Source organism: Pongo pygmaeus, chromosome 9, assembly GCF_028885625.2.
Source record: "Pongo pygmaeus isolate AG05252 chromosome 9, NHGRI_mPonPyg2-v2.0_pri, whole genome shotgun sequence".
Classification (NCBI taxonomy): Eukaryota; Metazoa; Chordata; class Mammalia; order Primates; family Hominidae; genus Pongo; species Pongo pygmaeus.
In genome coordinates, this window is record NC_072382.2 from 132,131,926 (window position 1) to 132,148,579 (window position 16,654).

General features: G+C 42.3%; 1 protein-coding gene and 1 pseudogene across 6 annotated transcripts in view; both read right to left on the reverse strand.

Annotated features, from left to right (window-relative positions):
• The window catches only part of ZBTB44 (zinc finger and BTB domain containing 44), a 90,487-nt gene extending 75,236 nt beyond the window's left edge, over positions 1-15,251 (reverse strand). For 4 of the 6 annotated variants that reach the window (XM_054440514.2, XM_054440506.2, XM_054440513.2 and 1 more), the window contains exon 1: positions 14,703-15,251. The gene's annotated coding sequence lies outside the window, so the exon portion shown is untranslated. The remainder of the gene's footprint in view (positions 1-14,702) is intronic. The other 2 variants (XM_054440505.2, XM_063671627.1) reach the window with 2 other exon arrangements.
• LOC129009209 (small nucleolar RNA U3) lies at positions 5,020-5,096 on the reverse strand (annotated as a pseudogene).
• Positions 15,252-16,654: the final 1,403 nt, after the last annotated feature.

Here is a 16,654-nt window from a genome sequence, read left to right on the forward strand (position 1 = left end):
CCCATTTGAATGTCTAATGTAATAGTAAAAAAGACCAAAATAACAAGTCTTGGCAAGGATGTGGAGAAATTAAAATCCTTGTGCACGGTTGGTGGGAATGTAAAATGGCGTAGCCACTATAGAAAACAGTATAGTGGGGCTCCTCAAAAAATAAAAAATAGAAATTACCATATGATCCAGCAATTCCACTTCTGGGCAGATACCCAAAAGAAGTGAAAGCAAGGACACATCAGTATTTGTACATTAATATTCAAAGCAGCATTATTCACAACAGCCAAAAGGTAGAAGCAACCCAAATGTCCACAAGAGATGAATGAATTAATGAGATGTGGCATAAATACACAATGGAATATTATTCAGCCTTAAAAAGGAAGGAAATTCAGATATATGCTGCAACACAAACAAACCTTGCAGACATTATGCAAGTGAAATAAACCAATAATTAAGCAACAAATACCATATGATTCCAATTACACGATGTACATAGAGGACACTCAAATTCAGAGACAGAAAAGTAGAAGGGTGCTTGCCTGGGGATGTGGGGAGAGAGGGATGGGGAGTTACTGTTTAACGAGCACAGAGTTACACTTCTGAAAGATGAAGAGAGTTCTGAAAGATGGGTGGTGGTGGTGATTGTATAATAATGTGAATGTACTTAATGCCACTGAACTGTACCCTTAAAAATGGTTACGATGGCAAATTTTATGTTACATGTATTTCACCACACACATACACACAAATCAATGGTCTATGTGTCTACCTTAGCTAGAAAAAGAGCAAAGAAAACCCAAAATAAATAGACAAAACAAAGCACAGACATAAATTAAGCAGACAAGCCATAGGAAAAATTAAAGCCAAAACTTGGTTCTCTGAAAAAAATAAGCAAAACTGATAAACCTTTAACTAGACCAATTAAGAAAAAAAAGAGGAAAAAAGTGAAGGTGGGGTAGCAGAAAGGAAACCTGTGAAAGAGATAGATACACAGAATAACCAGCATAGTAGGAGTTACTTCAGAAACCAAGGGTACAAGGTATTTCAAGGAGTGGTGATTGACAGTGTCAAATGCTGCTGACTGGTCAAATAAGATAGAAACCAAAGTCTATTTGATTTAGCCACAAAGGAATCATTGATGACCTTATAATAGCATATAAGAAAAAAGTAGAATAATTAGAAGCAAGATTGCCATAGAAAAAGAAAGAATATACAGACATGAGGAAGTGAAAACTGTGAGTAAAGACAATTCATCATAAAGTAGCTAGGTTCTAAAAATAGAGCAAGAGGGTTAGCTGGACAGAAGTAAGGGGTCAGGCGAGGGTACTGATTTTTTACAGAACGGACAAACTAGAAAATGTTTTTTTCCCTTGTTTCTCTCTCAGATTTTTTTTTTATTAAAGTAAAATATAAACAGAATGTTTTGATTTTTGTTGGAAAAGACACAGAAAAGAGGGAAAGGTTAAAGACACAGGAAATGGGTGATAACAGATGGTATAAGGTCCCTAGATAGGTAGAAGGAAATGGGATTCAGAGGATGAGTGAAAGGATTAGCCTTAAACAGGCGGAGGCCCAGGCTGGGGAGATGGGGAGAGGAAAGAAAGAGTACAGCTATAGTTAAGTTTATTGGTGGCGTGGTGAGAAGTAGCTAGAGTTCTTGTCTGGCTTTGGCTTTACTCCTCTTTCAAGTTATAAGAGGCAGACTCCTGAGAGAAAAGATGATGAAGTAGAATTTTTAAGAAAATGAAACACGAAAAATAACACGTGGAGGCCTGTATGCTGGCTCATGCCTTTAATCCCACCACTTTGGGAGGCCAAGGCAAGCAGATCACGTGAGCTTAAGAGTTCAAGACCAGCCTGGGCAACATGGTAAGACCCCCCTGTATCTACAAAAAAAAACATAATCCGCTAAGTGTGGTGGTGTGCATCTGTGGTCCCAGCTACTTGGGAGGCTGAGGTGGGAAGATGGCTTGAGCCCACAAGGCAGAAGCTTCAGGGAGCAGAGACTGTGCCATTGCACTCCAGCCTGGGCAATGGAGCCAGATTCCATCTCAAATAAATAAATAAATGTGGAGAAAAAAATAGAAGGATGTATGATAAGAGGCACTGAAGATCCAACTGCTTTGAACCATTTTATATTAAAAGTAGTAACAATAGGCAAGGTGCAGTGGCTCATGCCTGTGATTTCAGCACTGTGAGAGGCGGAGTTGGGCAGGCTGCTTGAGCCCAGGAGTTTGAGACCAGCCAAGGCAACATGGCAAAACCCCATCTCTAGTACAAAAATTAGATGGGAGTGGTGGAGTGCACCTGTAGTCCCAGTTACTCAGGAGGCTAAGGTGGGAGGATCTCTTGAACCCGGTGAGCCCAGGAGATCGAGGCCATAATAAGCCACGATCACACCACTGCACTCCAGCCTAGGTGACAGAGGGAGACCCTGTCTCAAGAAAAAAAAAAAAAAAGGTAATAATAATCATTAGTTTATAGTTAATACTTACATAGTACCCAATATGTGCCAAGTATTGTTCTAAGTACCTTTTACATATTATGTAACTTAATTTTCACATAAACTTTTGTGATAGCTATCACCAGGTATCTTCATTTACCAGTGAGGAAAAGGCAGCATAGACAAGTTAAGGAACTAGCCACACAACAGGTAACAGAGTCAAGAGTTGAACCCAGCTAGCATGCTAATTGGTGCTCCTTACACTATGCTATACTGCCTCTCAAAGTGAAGCTAGGTAAAACTAGTGGCGGAAAGTAGAAAGAAGGAAAATGCAATACCAAGTGGACCCAAAGACAAAGAGAAGCAGTGATTCCTGTAAATAAAAATAATTCTCTTGGAAGAATGGATTAGTTTTACACAGCATGTGAAGCGCACCAAAGACAAAAGAAACCGTCCTGATTCAGTAATGGAAAGCCACAAAAAGGAAATGAGCAGTGGGAAGGTCCAAGGCAGAAAGTAAGAAGAGCAAAGAGCCAAAGAAAAAGTAAAACCCAGGAAAAATGTAAACAGGAGAAAAAGCTGTAAGTAGAAGAAACACATACTACAGTAACCACCACCAGTAAAAAAGTGAAATGAGGGCCGGGCGTGATAGCTCACGCCTGTAATCCCAACACTTTGGGAGGTCGAGGCAGGTGATCACCTGAGGTCAGGAGTTCGAGATCAGCCTGCCTGACATGGTGAAACCCTGTCTCTACTTAAAAAATACAAAAACCTGCTGGGCGTGGTGGTGCACGCCTGTAATCCCAGCTACTCGGGAGGCTGAGGCAGGAGAATCTCTTGAACCCGGAAAGTGCAGGTTGCAGGGAGCCAAGATCACGCCATTGCGCTCCAGCCTGGGGGACCAGAGTAAAACTCCATCACACACATCCACACATACACAAAAGTGAAATTAAAGCAAAATAAGTAAATCTAAGTCCCTGAAGAACTTATTCTTTATTTTCTTATCAAAGAGCACGATTATTTAATAAAGTACATTATTGGATATGCTTACCTGCCAAGAATAGGCAAAGATCAGATACCTAACAGGTTAAGATCTGAATAAAAGAAAATAATTTTTAAAAGGAATCATCTAAAGTTGTTTCAGAAGCTAGAGGGTAGTAGTTCCACAAAAACTAGATTCCAGAGACTCACAGTCTTAGTTACATGTTGCCAAGATGTTTGTAGTTATGCTGGGTGCGTAAAAAACTATCAAAACCAAATCAATAGCAAATCACTTCAGCATTAAAAAATACATACCAAGGCCGGGCGCAGTGGCTCACACGTGTAATCCCAGCACTTTAGGAGGCCGAGGTGGGTGGATCACCTGAGATTGGGAGTTCGAGACCAGTCTGACCAACATGGAGAAACCCCGTCTCTACTAAAAATACAAATTTAGCTGGGCGTGATGGCGCATGCCTGTAATCCCAGCTACTCGGGAGGCTGAGGCAGGAGAATTGCTTGAAGCTGGGAGGCGGAGGTTGTGGTGAGCCAAGATGGCGCCATTGCACTCCAGCCTGGGCAACAAGAGCGAAACTCCATCTCAAAAAAATCAAAACAAACAAACAAAAAACCCAAAAAAGACCCCCCCAAAAGTATCATTTAATACCTGTAGAAGGATAGCAATATCCTGAAGTAAAAGAATATCAAAATTGTAAAAAGGCCAGGTATCAAACATCTGTAATTTTAAGTGTTTTTTTAAAGCTATATAAGGAAAGTATTAAAAGGGAAGAATATTCAATGTGGAGACAAAGAAGGATGTTATTCTCTAATTAATAAGCTTCAGCCTCCCATTTCACTCTTGCAAGACAGAGTTATCAACGTAAAATAACATGATAATACAAGTCAGTGATTTACTCCAGGGTAAGTTATGTAAAAATGTGCCAGCCAATATCAACATTGTAACTAATAATATTAGTGAAAAAATTAATTTAACACTCAATGTGGCCTTCAAGCAGAAGTATAATACAAATCTAATGTGTTTTTTTAATTTTTAAAGGCACACATACAATCACTATTTTAAATCCTATGGCTTGGAATATTTCTAGCTCATTGCTCAAAATGGGGTGAAGTATTTCTAATATTAAGAACAAAGAAAAACTAATGTAACTTTTAGCTTAACAGGAGATACATTTTAAACAATTATTCTGAAGTACCAAGGACTATCCGTTACAGTTGTGAATGTGGTAGCACTTAAAAAGCAAAAACACCCCATAACGCTTATATAGAGTGTATTCAATAGGGGTTACAAAATGTCAGGAAACCACAGGCGGAAATTTGATAAATGAAATATTTATAAGAGTATTAAAAAATCATATTGGAAGGAGCTTAATTAGAAGCCTCTTAAGTAATGAGGGAACCCTCTTTACAACAGTCTTTAATGCTTGACCATTTTCAGTGATAAAAGACTAGGAAGAGTTAATACATTTTTCAGAGGATCATTGTACACAGACATGGAGGATACAGCATGTTACTGGTTTTTACACAGCTGCCAATACTGCTTTATAATAAGAATATACATATATTTTTTCTTTTTTTAAAAAAAATTGACTTTTCCAGTGCTCTACATATTCAGAGAAACTCTCTAGTAACAAACTATAGAAATGATCCCTGAAAGTATAGTCCTAAGAATATATTTTTAGTCAGTAAAATTTTATTTTGAAAACTTTTAGATACAGCAAAATTTAAAGAATTTTATACCAAGCTGCAAAGGAGGAAGTCAAACTGTTGCTGTTTGCTGATGATACAAACGTATACCTAGAAAACCCTAAAGATTCATTTGAAAAGCTCCTAGATCTGATAAATGAATTCAGTGAAGTTTCAGGATACAAAATTAATGTACACAAATCAGTAGCACTGCTATACACCAATGATGACCAAGCCAAGAATCAAATCAAGAACGCAATCCCTTTTACAACAGCTGCCAAAGAAAAATTAAAATACTTAGGAATATACCTAACCAAGGAGGTGAAAGATCTCTACAAGGAAGACTACAAAACACTGTTGAAACAAATAATCGATGACACAAACAAATGGAAACACATCCTATGCTCATGGATGGGTAGAATCAATATGGTGACAATGACCTTACTGCCAAATGCAATCTACAGATTTAATGCAATTCACATCAAAATACCATCATCATTCTATAGAACTAGAAAAAACAATTCTAAAATTCATATGGAACCAAAAAAGAGCCCACATAGTCAAAGCAAGACTAAGCAAAAAGAACAAATCTGGACGAATCACATTACCTGACTTCAAACTACACTACAAGGCTATAGTTACCAAAACAGCATGGTACTGGTATAAAAACAGGCATGTAGACTGATGGAACAGAACAGAGAACCCCAAAATAAAGCCAAATACTTACAGCCAACTGGTCTTTGACAAAGCAAACAAAAACATAAAGTGGAGAAAGGACACCCTATTCAACAAACAGTGCTGGGATAATTGGCAAGCCACATGCAGAAGAATGAAACTGGATCTTCATCTTTCATCTTATACAAAAATCAACGCAAGGTGGATCAAAGACTTAAATCTTAAGGCCTGAAACCATAAAAATTCTTGAAGATAACATCAGAAAAACTCTTCTAGACATTAGCTTAGGCAAAGAATTCATGACCAAAAAACCAAAAGCAAATGCAACAAAAATAAATGGGACCTAATTAAACTAAAAAGCTTCTACATAGCAAAAGAAATAATCAGCAGAGTAAAGAGACAACCCAAAGTGGTAGAAAATTTTTGCAAAGTATGCATCCAACAAAGGACTAATATCCAGAATCTACAAGGAATACAAACCAGCAAAAACAAACAAACAAAAAACCACCAATCCTATCAAAAAGTGAGTTAAAAAAAATAGACAATTCTCAAATGATATAAAAACAGCCAACAAACACATGAAAAAATGTTTAACACCCCTAATTATCAGGGAAATGCAAATTAAAACCACAATTAGATACTACCTTACTCCTGTAAGAATGGTTATAACTAAAAAATTAAAAATAATAAATATTGGCATGACTGTGGTGAAAAGGGAACACTTTTACACTGCTGGTGGAAATGTAAACTAGTACAACCACTATGAAAAACAGTATGGAGATTCCTTTAAGAACTAAAAGTAGGCTGGGTGCGAAGGCTCACGCTTGTAATCCCAGCACTTTGGGAGGCTGAGGTGGGCGGATCACCTGAGGTCGGGAGTTCGAGACCAGCCTGACCAACATGGAGAAAACCCATCTCTCCTAAAAATACAAAATTAGCTGGGTGTGGTGGTGCATGCCTGTAATCCCAGCTACTTGGGAGGCTGAGGCAGGAGAACAGCTTGAACCCAGGAGGCAGAGGTTGCAGTGAGCCGAGATTGCACCATTGCACTCCAACCTGGGCAACAAGAGCTAAACTCCACCTCCAAAAAAAAAAGAACTAAAAGTAGAACTACCATTTGATCCAGCAATCCCACTACTGGGTATCTACCCAAAAGAAAAGAAGTCATTATGTGAAAAAGACACATGTACACACACTTACAGCAGCACAATTCACAATTGTAAAAATATGGAACCAACCTAAACGCCCATCAACCAACGAGCAGATAAAGAAAACACAGTATATTTACACCATGAAAACGGAATGAAATAGTGGCTTTTGCAGCAGCTTGGATGGAGTTGTAGGCCATTATTCTAAGTGAAGTAACTCAGGAATGGAAAACCAAATATCGTATGTTCTCACTCTGGAGCTAAGCTACAAGGACGCAAAAGCATATGAAGGATATAATGGACTTTGGGGACTTGGAGGGAAGGGTGCAAGTGGGGTGAGGGATAAAAGACTACACATTGGGTACAGTGTACACTGCTCAGGTGACGGGTGCACCAAAATCTCAGAAATCACCACTAAAGAACTTATCCATATAGCCAAAAACCGCCTGCACCCCCAAAACTATCAAAATTCAAAAAAAAAAAAAAAAAACCAAAGAACAAGCAAAAAAAAAAAAAATTTATAGTTGAATACCTGAATAGCCATACCTAGAGCCTACCATTAACATTCTACTGTAGCCCGGGCGCGGTGCCTCACGCCTGTAATCCCAGCACTTTGGGAGGCCGAGGCGGGCGGATCACGAGGTCAGGAGATCGAGACCATCCTGGCTAACACGGTGAAACCCCGTCTCTACTAAAAATACAAAAAAATTAGCCAGGCGTGGTGGCGGGCACCTGTAGTCCCAGCTGCTTGGGAGGCTGAGGCAGGAGAATGGCGTGAACCCAGGGGACGAAGCTTGCAGTGAGCTGAGATCGCGCCACTGCACTCCAGCCTGGGCAACATAGCAAGACTCTGTTTCAAAAAAAAAAAAAAAATTCTACTGTAATTGTTTTATCACATACCTATCCATCCATCAATCCATCTTGATTTTTACTCTACTTTTAAAATGCCTCTTAAAGTAGTATCTAAATGCAGTTTCTGAAGCAAGGGGTCAGAAACTCCCACACCTATTAGAAAGGAAAATGATATACAATCATGCGCGGCATGTGTCCCTCAATGATAGCCCACAAATACCACAACAGTCCCATATTATAATACCATATTATTATTTTTTTTGAGACAAGAGTCTCGTTCTGTCACCCAGGCTGGAGGGCAGTGGTGCAATCTGGGCTCACTGCAACCTCTGCCTCCCAGATTCAAGCAATTCTCCTGTCTCAGCCTCCCAAGTAGCTGCGACTACAGGTGCATGCCACCACACTTGGCTACTTTTTGTATTTTTAGTAGAGACAGGGTATCACTATATTGGTCAGGCTGGTCTCGAGCTCCTGACCTTAGGTGATCCACCTGCCTCAGCCTCCCAAAGTGCTGGGATTACAGGCATGAGCCACCATGCCCAACTCTGTAATACCATATTTTTACTGCACCTTTTCTAGGTTTAGATATGCTTAGATATACATATACTTTCCACTGCATTACAAAAGCCTACAGCATTCAGTACAGTAACATGCTGTACAGATACGTGGCCTAGGAGCAACAGGCTATACCATATAACCTAGATGTAGAGTAGGCCATACCATCAAGTTTTGTCTAAGTACACTTTATGATGTTTATACAATGACACAATCGCCTAACGACGCATTTCTCAGAACACATCCCCGTTGCAATCTCTGAGGTTGTTACAGCATCAGTCATGTAGTTCCCTATTCGTGGTGACTGAAAATATATTCAATTTTTATGACTTGTTACATTTAGTTGCGAGGTGGAGCAAAGCAGCTAAGTGCTAACTCTAAACAGCCTTGAATTTGAAACCTGGGTGGGCCACTTATTGTGACACTCTAAGCAAGTCATTTAATGCTTTTAGATATCAGTTTCCTTACTGCAAAATAAGATACTAGTAGCAATGTCAAAGTGTTAATGTGAGATTTAAATAAGATAATGTATAAAATGTTTAGCACAGCTGGCATACAGAAAGGGCATAACAAATGTTAGCATTATTATCAACACTGTATTAGTTCATTCAGCCTACATAACAGGTTCTAGCTGCTACATGGCTACACATACCCATGCAACTGTTTGTAGTATCCTTTTTCATCACCTTATATGTTCTAAGAACCTTGGGTAGTGTATGTATTTTACTGAGATTAAAGACAGAATGAGGGTGAATGGGTTCATGTGCAAGCATTCTCCATCTTCCCACTCCACTCCGTAATGGAACTAGATGTTCACTCTGTTATTGAAAGCAGTGATTGTGGAGTCCTAATAAGGGAAAAGGAGTCAGGCGGGTGGGAAAAGGGTACAGCAAAAAGAAAAAGCAGATAAAGTATAAGTCTGCCTTTCTTCATGGTCCAAGACACAGCCCAAGCTTTCTGCACTCAACTTATCACCAGACTCTCAGCTAACAGAAAAATGCAAGTTAGCTCACTGTAACCTTGGCCTTATCAGTACCGCACATAGCCCTCTCTGCAGCACACAGCAGAAGCATCATCCTATAACATCCCCAGCAAGCCACTGTCTCCTGGCAGTCAGCTTCTCTCTTGCTGATCTGCCCGTTGCACCCTTGCAACCAACCTACTTTCATACTTTCTCTAATAAATCTGCCCTTCTTTACCTACAATTGCCTTGGTAAATTCCTTTACCACCTGCAACACCAGCCCCAGCTAGTGTGACCTATGACAGTGAAGATGAACACAGGAAAACACACTACAGGCACAGTTTTGCTTTTCAGCACTTGGTTGACAGGAGGCTGATAAACTGCCTAATTGTGCTCTGCTTACTTTAGATGAACATTGCTCCCTCTTAAAACTTCATTTGAGATCACATAATTATGAATTTATTTCAAATTTGGTCCAACCCAAACAAAATGTATTATCTCCACTGATCACACATCCAAATGCCTTTTTATCTGTACACAGCATATTTATGCCAGTTTTGTTGTAGATGGAGTCGCCTGGGTGCAGTGGCTCACGTCTGTAATTCCAGCACTTTAGGAGGCCAGGATTACACTTAAGGAGGCCGAGGCAGGTGAATCACTTGAGGTCAGGAGCTCGAGACCAGCCTGGACAACATGGTGAAACCCCATCTCTACCAATACAAAAATTAGCTGGGCGTGGTGGTACACGCCTGTAATCCCAGCTACTAGGGAGGCTGAGGCAGGAGAATCGCTTGAACCCAGGGGGCAGAAGTGGATTGCAGTGAGCTGAGATCGAGCCACTGCATTCCACCCTGGGCAACAGAGGGAGACTGCATCTCAAAAAAAAAAAAAAAAAAAAAGTTAAAAAAGTAGATGGAGTCATAAAACCTCTACCAACTACCTGCCTCTTTAAAGTCATGATTTAAGTAAAAGCTACAGTTCTATTTTTATGGAATTTTTATTTAAAAATATGGTATCTAGGCCTATGGCTACAGGCTTACGCGTGTAATCTTAGCACTTTGGGAGGCCATGGCAGCAGGATCACTTGAGCTCAGGAGTTTGAGAGATCAGCCTGGACAACATAGTGAGAAATCTATCACTGTTTTAAAAATCACTCTTTAAAAAAAAGAGCCAGGTGCAGTGGTGTGTGCCTGTAGTCCCAGCTACTCAAGAGGCTGAGGCAGGAAGACCCCTTGAGTCCAGAAGTTCTGGGCTGTAGTATCCTATGCTGATTGGGTGTCTGCACTAAATTGGACATCAACATGGTGACCTCTCGGGAGTGAGGGACCACCAGGTTGCCTAATGAGGAGAGAAGTGGCCCAGGTCAGAAACAGAGCAGGTCAAAACTCCCGTGCTTATCAGTAGTAGGATCGCATCTGTGAATAGCCACTGCACTCCAGCCTGAGCAACACAGTAAGTCCCCCGTCTTTAAAAAAAAAAAAAAAAAGCATGGAATCCACTTCTCTGCTAACTTCTAAAAATTAGTCTTAGTTCTTTCTCTTTGCCAGAGGAAGCAGAATCTAATTTTAAAATTTAAAAGTACTTCTATGTGGCTTCACATAACATAATTTGTCTACTGCTAATTCTTCTGAGCTTGATATGAGAATGTAGTAGATATTAAAAGGAGTATGGTAAAGGTAAACAATACTTCATCTTTAAAAACTAATTTTAATAAGGTTTATCCAAATATAGTTTTTTTCGTTTTGTTTTGCTTTTGAGATGGAGTCCCGCTTTGTCACCCAGGCTGCAGTGCAATGGCGCAATCTCGGCTCACTGCAACCTCCGCCTCCCCGGTTCAAGCAATTCTCCTGCCTCAGCTTCCCAAGTAGCTGAGACTACAGGCATGTGCCACCATGCCCGGCTAACCCAAGTATAGTTTTAAAACATTATTTTGACTTCTACACTATGTATATACTTTACATATTCAAAAATAAAATCCTAAGTAAAAACTGAAACCTATGAACCATATCAAGTTGGTAGCACAACCAGAGAAAAGTATTTCAAGTGACTTTTGAACACAGTACTCATTATACATTCTTCATGCAATATAGTCTAAATACAAAAATAAATGCAAAGAAAGCTTAAACTTTATGAAGCTTATTGGTATTAGTAATACCAGCACTATAATTTTAAAATGATTTTGTATATACAGTGGGAGAAAGCAAATAAGTTTATTATTTTTTTTTGAGACAGGGTCTCACTCTGTCATCCAGGCTGAAGTGCAGTGGGGCATGAACATGGCTCACTGCAGCCTCAACCTCCTGGGCTCAAGCAATCCACCTGCTTCAGCCTCCTGAGCAGCTGGGAACACAGGCACACACCACCATGCCTGGCTAATTTTTTAATTTTTTATAGAGATGGGGTCTCATCATGTTGCCCAGGCTGGCCTTGAACTCCTGGGCTCAAGCAATCCTTCCGCCTCGGCCTTTCAACGTCCTGGGATTACAGGCATGAGCCACCATGCTTGGCCAGTTTATTAATTGTATTAAAAACCAAGATTTTCATTTAAGACAAGAGACAAATACAGAGTCAAGGAAGAAAAAGTCTGCTTGTTAAATAGGAATTGGAATATCACTCTGAACTCATGATTAAACAAGCAAAAAACTTTTTCTTAGTTCTCTCCTCTCAAAGCACCTAGAAACAATGATACTGCAGCAGCAACGAATATGCCAAACATCCAGAACTTGGTTTCTACATACGATTTCTCATTAAAAAGAACCAAGACTCCCTGGAAAAACAGCCCTTTCCAGAGGTGAGCAAAGAAAGTATAAGATAAACCTTGGAGTAACTTGTGTCAGAAAGCACTCCAAGATTAATGGGGAGCAGGGGTGTCAAGACACACAACAGTCAGCTTGAAATGGTTCCTACTGACCAAATCTGGGACAATTTGGTCATTAAAAAGAAAAACGACTGTAACTGGTTATAAAACAAGGAATAAATTAAAACCCATGAGAGTCTGAAGTGGTATCATTCACCCCTGCCCCAAAAAACATCTTATATGCCATCATTGGGGGTGGCTATTTCTCCAGCTCTTTACTATGAATATTGAAAAGTAAAGAGATTAAATTTAACATTTAATTTGCATTTTGGGGAAGAACAACAGTCTACCTGCACTTAGTGAAGGAAATCTCTTCCTTAGAGAGAACCTCCAATAAAATAACTGATTCAAGCAAAAGTCATCATGGGTGCTAAAAATCACTAAGCAAAAGATTGTCAGAAACTGGGTATTTGCTTAGTGTCCAAGTTTTACCCCAAGATTACATATTAATCACAAACTGGCAAACCACACCTTTACAACAGATCAGTAGTCAGGACTTTAATCAAATGGTTACATTTAGCATCATTAATAGTGTGGGAATCTGACATTATGTGTCTCCTATATTATGCAATAGGAGGTACACAGCATCACCTATTAAATATTCTTGCCAAAGGAAGTTTTACTTTAAACTAATTAAGCCTGCCTCTACACCTAACTTCCAGTTAATAGGAAATTCAGGGAGAAAGAGGAATAAATGAAATGACATTAGGAGGGCACAAATCCAGAATGTGGGTATATTTTACAAGACAACTGGTTTGGTCAATTAGGTGTCAGAAAAAAAGAAGGGAGGGAATATTCATCCTATTTAATTTCCCCTGCAAAAAGGAGAGGGGATGGATACTCTTCATTTTACAAAAGGGACTAAAGACTTAATCACCAAATGCAATCAATGCATGAATCTTGACTGACTACAACTGGGGGCAGAACCCTCAAAGACACTTTGGAACAACTGAGGAATTTTGAAGATGGAGTTGTTAATTTTGATAGGCATTAATAACGATACTGGGGTTAGTAGGAGAATGTCCCTATTTTTAGGAAACACACGCTGAAACATTTGAGGATTACAGTGTTTGCAGCTTACTTTCAAATAATTACACACATATAGAGAAAAACAGGAAACAATATGGCAAAAATGCTAATCACTGAATTGGTTATTCATTGCACTGATTAGCATTTTTATTCATTGCATGAATAATCAATGACAATTGTATAGAACGAACCTCCATACGACTAAAATTTTTCATAACAAAGTTAATAAAATTGTACTTCTATTGGGAAGTACGGTAGAAAGTACAAGAAATTACATCTATACCGGAATTATATTTGGGTTGACATCTAAACTATCTTACTAGTTGTGTGCCCTAAGGCAAGTTGTAATTCTTCGTATCACTAAGTTTGTCACTTCCATAAAATTCAAGTAATAATATCTGCATCATTAGGTTGTTTTGAGAATTAAATAATTACAAATGCAAAAATGCCAAGCAGTACTGCACAAAATGAATAATCTGGTTTTCATAATTAATCAGTACATTACTAATAATCCTAAAATACAAAACTACAGGACTACGTTCATTATATTCACATTCTATGATACGGGGAAACTACATTAGGTAAAATTATTATTAATCCACTGACAGTCCAAGTGAAGTAATGGGGGAAATAAAGATATATACAGTATTTTTTAAACCCAAGAATTCCAACTGAACACCTAGAGAAAAGGAAATCAAAATCGTGCAGCTTGCTTCCGGTATTAGCCGATCTCCAAATAAAACATTGAGAAAATAAGTGGAAGTTATAGAGAATTTCTTCCTGACTTCAAGAGATTATCTACTTACATGCTAAAAAAGAAATTAAGTTTTTGTCTTCATTTTTGCAAGTTCCAAAAAAAGCACACAATTACGGGGTTTTATTCTAAATTCTGCTTGGATTCATAGAACTCACATGGACGCAATTTCCTTTTAATCAGTTCTAACGTACCTGTCATTTCTCGAGGTAACCCCTTTTTCTGATAAGGCCAGCAATAAAACGACTAGATGCAGAGTGATCCTCAGGAAGGAAAGAAAAAGAGGTGTGTGTGTGTGTGTGTGTGTGTGTGTGTGTGTGTGTGTCTATATATATATATATTTTTTTTAAAGAAGTGCCATCTTTTTCTTTCCTGTACCAGAGAAAAAGCAGAAGGGGAAAGGAGGAGGAAAAAAAACAGGTCTGAGCCTCCTGGGTTCGACCAGGTGAGAGGTGGCAACACCTCCGGCCGCTCCGGGTTAGGGTGTTGGGCAAATGGGCGTGCAAAGGACGGGCAGCTCCCTGGAAGGTCGGGGTAACTGCTCCGGGACCGCGGGGCCCAAGGCCGGTCTCCTCCCAAAAGGATTAAATGCCACCGAGGGGATCCCATGGGGTGTCTCCCCGCGCGGACTAGGGTGACAGACCCGGCTCTCCGCTCCCTTCGGCGCCAGGTGGGGGCCACGCGGTGTCAGCCACGGGCAGCGTGCAGGGGCCGTCCCCCGCGCGACCGGAGCCCGCCCTCCCCTCCCCGTTACCTGCGGGCGGCGGCGCCGGGCCCGGAGGCCTGCTGCTCCTCCTCCTTCTCCCGCCAGGCTGGGGCGGCGAGGCGGCGGCGGCGGCGGCCCGGGGGGAGGGGGCGGAGCGCGCGGCTCGCCGCCTCTCTCCTCCCCCGGGAGGCTCAGGGGCCCCTATCTCGGGCCGCCGCGCCTAGGCCCGTGAGCAGCCTGTGGCTGGGGCATGGCGGCACAGCCCACCGGCGTGCCCGCGAGGTGGGAGTGCGAGAAGGCGGGGAGGGAAGCACCCCCAGCACTCGGAGGGGCCAGAGGGGAGGAGCGAGGGGGCCCGGGAGCCGCGCGCGGGCGGCCGTTGGGGACGGTTGGCCGAGGGCAGGCGGTTGTTTGGGGAGCGCGGCGACGGCTCGCGTGTTCCCAGCGGGGCGGGGTGGGGAAGGGGAAGGGGACTGAGGGGAGGGGAGGGGGAGGTTGGGAGGGAGCCGCCGCCGCGCGCGTGCGGGCCGGCGCCGCCGCCGTTGCCGCTCCGCTCACTCCAGCCTGTTTGGGGGCACTTTGTTTGTGTCCCACAATGCTCTGCGCGGGCGGCCTGGCTGGGGAAGGGGAGGAGAAGGGGGCGGGATGGAGCGAGCTCGGGGGCGGGGCTCGGGGTGGGGAGGGAAACGTGATGATTGCGCAAGCGCAGAAAATGGGCCCTCCTGGCCGTCGGGACTTGCACTGTTGGTGACTCCGTCTCCTTAGACGGTGGAGCCTGCGTGACCCAGAAAGGCCGTGGGTCTTGACACTGTATTTTTGCATATGTGCGCACATGTGCCGATTTACATTCACATGCCCCATAAGCCCTGTCCCATTTGTCCTTCCTTTAACCCGTCCTCTTACCCAGTTCCCCTCTCACACCTGAGAAGCATTTCTCCGCAGGAGTCACATTTATAGCATTTTTTTTTCTTCGAACTAAAAACGTAACTCCTATTTTCTCGGGTAGTTTTTGTAGCGAGGTCGAAATAGAAACACTTCAGCCCCTCTTCGGCGAGGGAGGTTAGTTGGTAAGGTGCCCATTGTTCACCCATGGAAACAGGCCTGCCAAGGGCCGCCCCGCAGACAGGTGAGCCCGCGCCCCGGTCCTGGGCGGACTGCGACCTGCGGCGGGTGTCTGGATTGCGTGGCTCCTCGGGCCTCCTCGCAGTGCCTGCTCTCTGCCGTTCTAGCACTTGCCTCGGTGACCTGGCAGGACGTGCGGCTCTTGAGATGAGTGGAGAAACGGACTCCCAGGTCCCTCTCGTTCTTCCAACACAGGGACACCTAGAGCTGCTCCAAAAATATACCTTACTTCTTCCACAACCGTGAATCTATCATTTTTACTGCACCATCACTTACTTCCCTGGCCTTCCCGGAGGAAGTGTGCGGGCCTCCCCGAAGTAACCGGTACCGCCCGGGGGGTTTCGAAGTTCTTGGTCAACTGTAAAATCAATCAACCTAGGAGTTAAAACTCCTAGGGCCCTAAGTCTTGGCTTCCCCTGGCCTGGCGGGCGAGCGAGCGCTCTCCACACCGCCCCCGGAGGTCATAGGGGTTCCCGGGACCGCAGGCTGCAGCGCCCCAGGTGCCTGGGGGTGGGCGGGGTGCGGGCGGGTGCTCCTTGGGCGCTTTCTGTTTTCCCACGCCTCCAGTTTGCAAACCGAAGGACTTCTTTCCAGAGGGTTTTGTGCAGGTGGGTGGACGTCCCGCTGAAGTAGAGTGGATTTTCCTTTTGAAACACTTGGCAACATCTCACATTCATTCACTCTGAGAGACAAGCAGCCAAGCACCTGAACACCCTGACACTTGCAATCTTCTTTAGGAATAAAGGCAATAAAAACAACTTCTGTTTTTATAGTCTTTCGCAGTTTCCAACAAGTCTTCAAGTATGTATAATGTTATCTAATCCTTACGGCAACTGTAATTCACAGGTTTTATCACAGGTTTCTATTATTATTCCCAC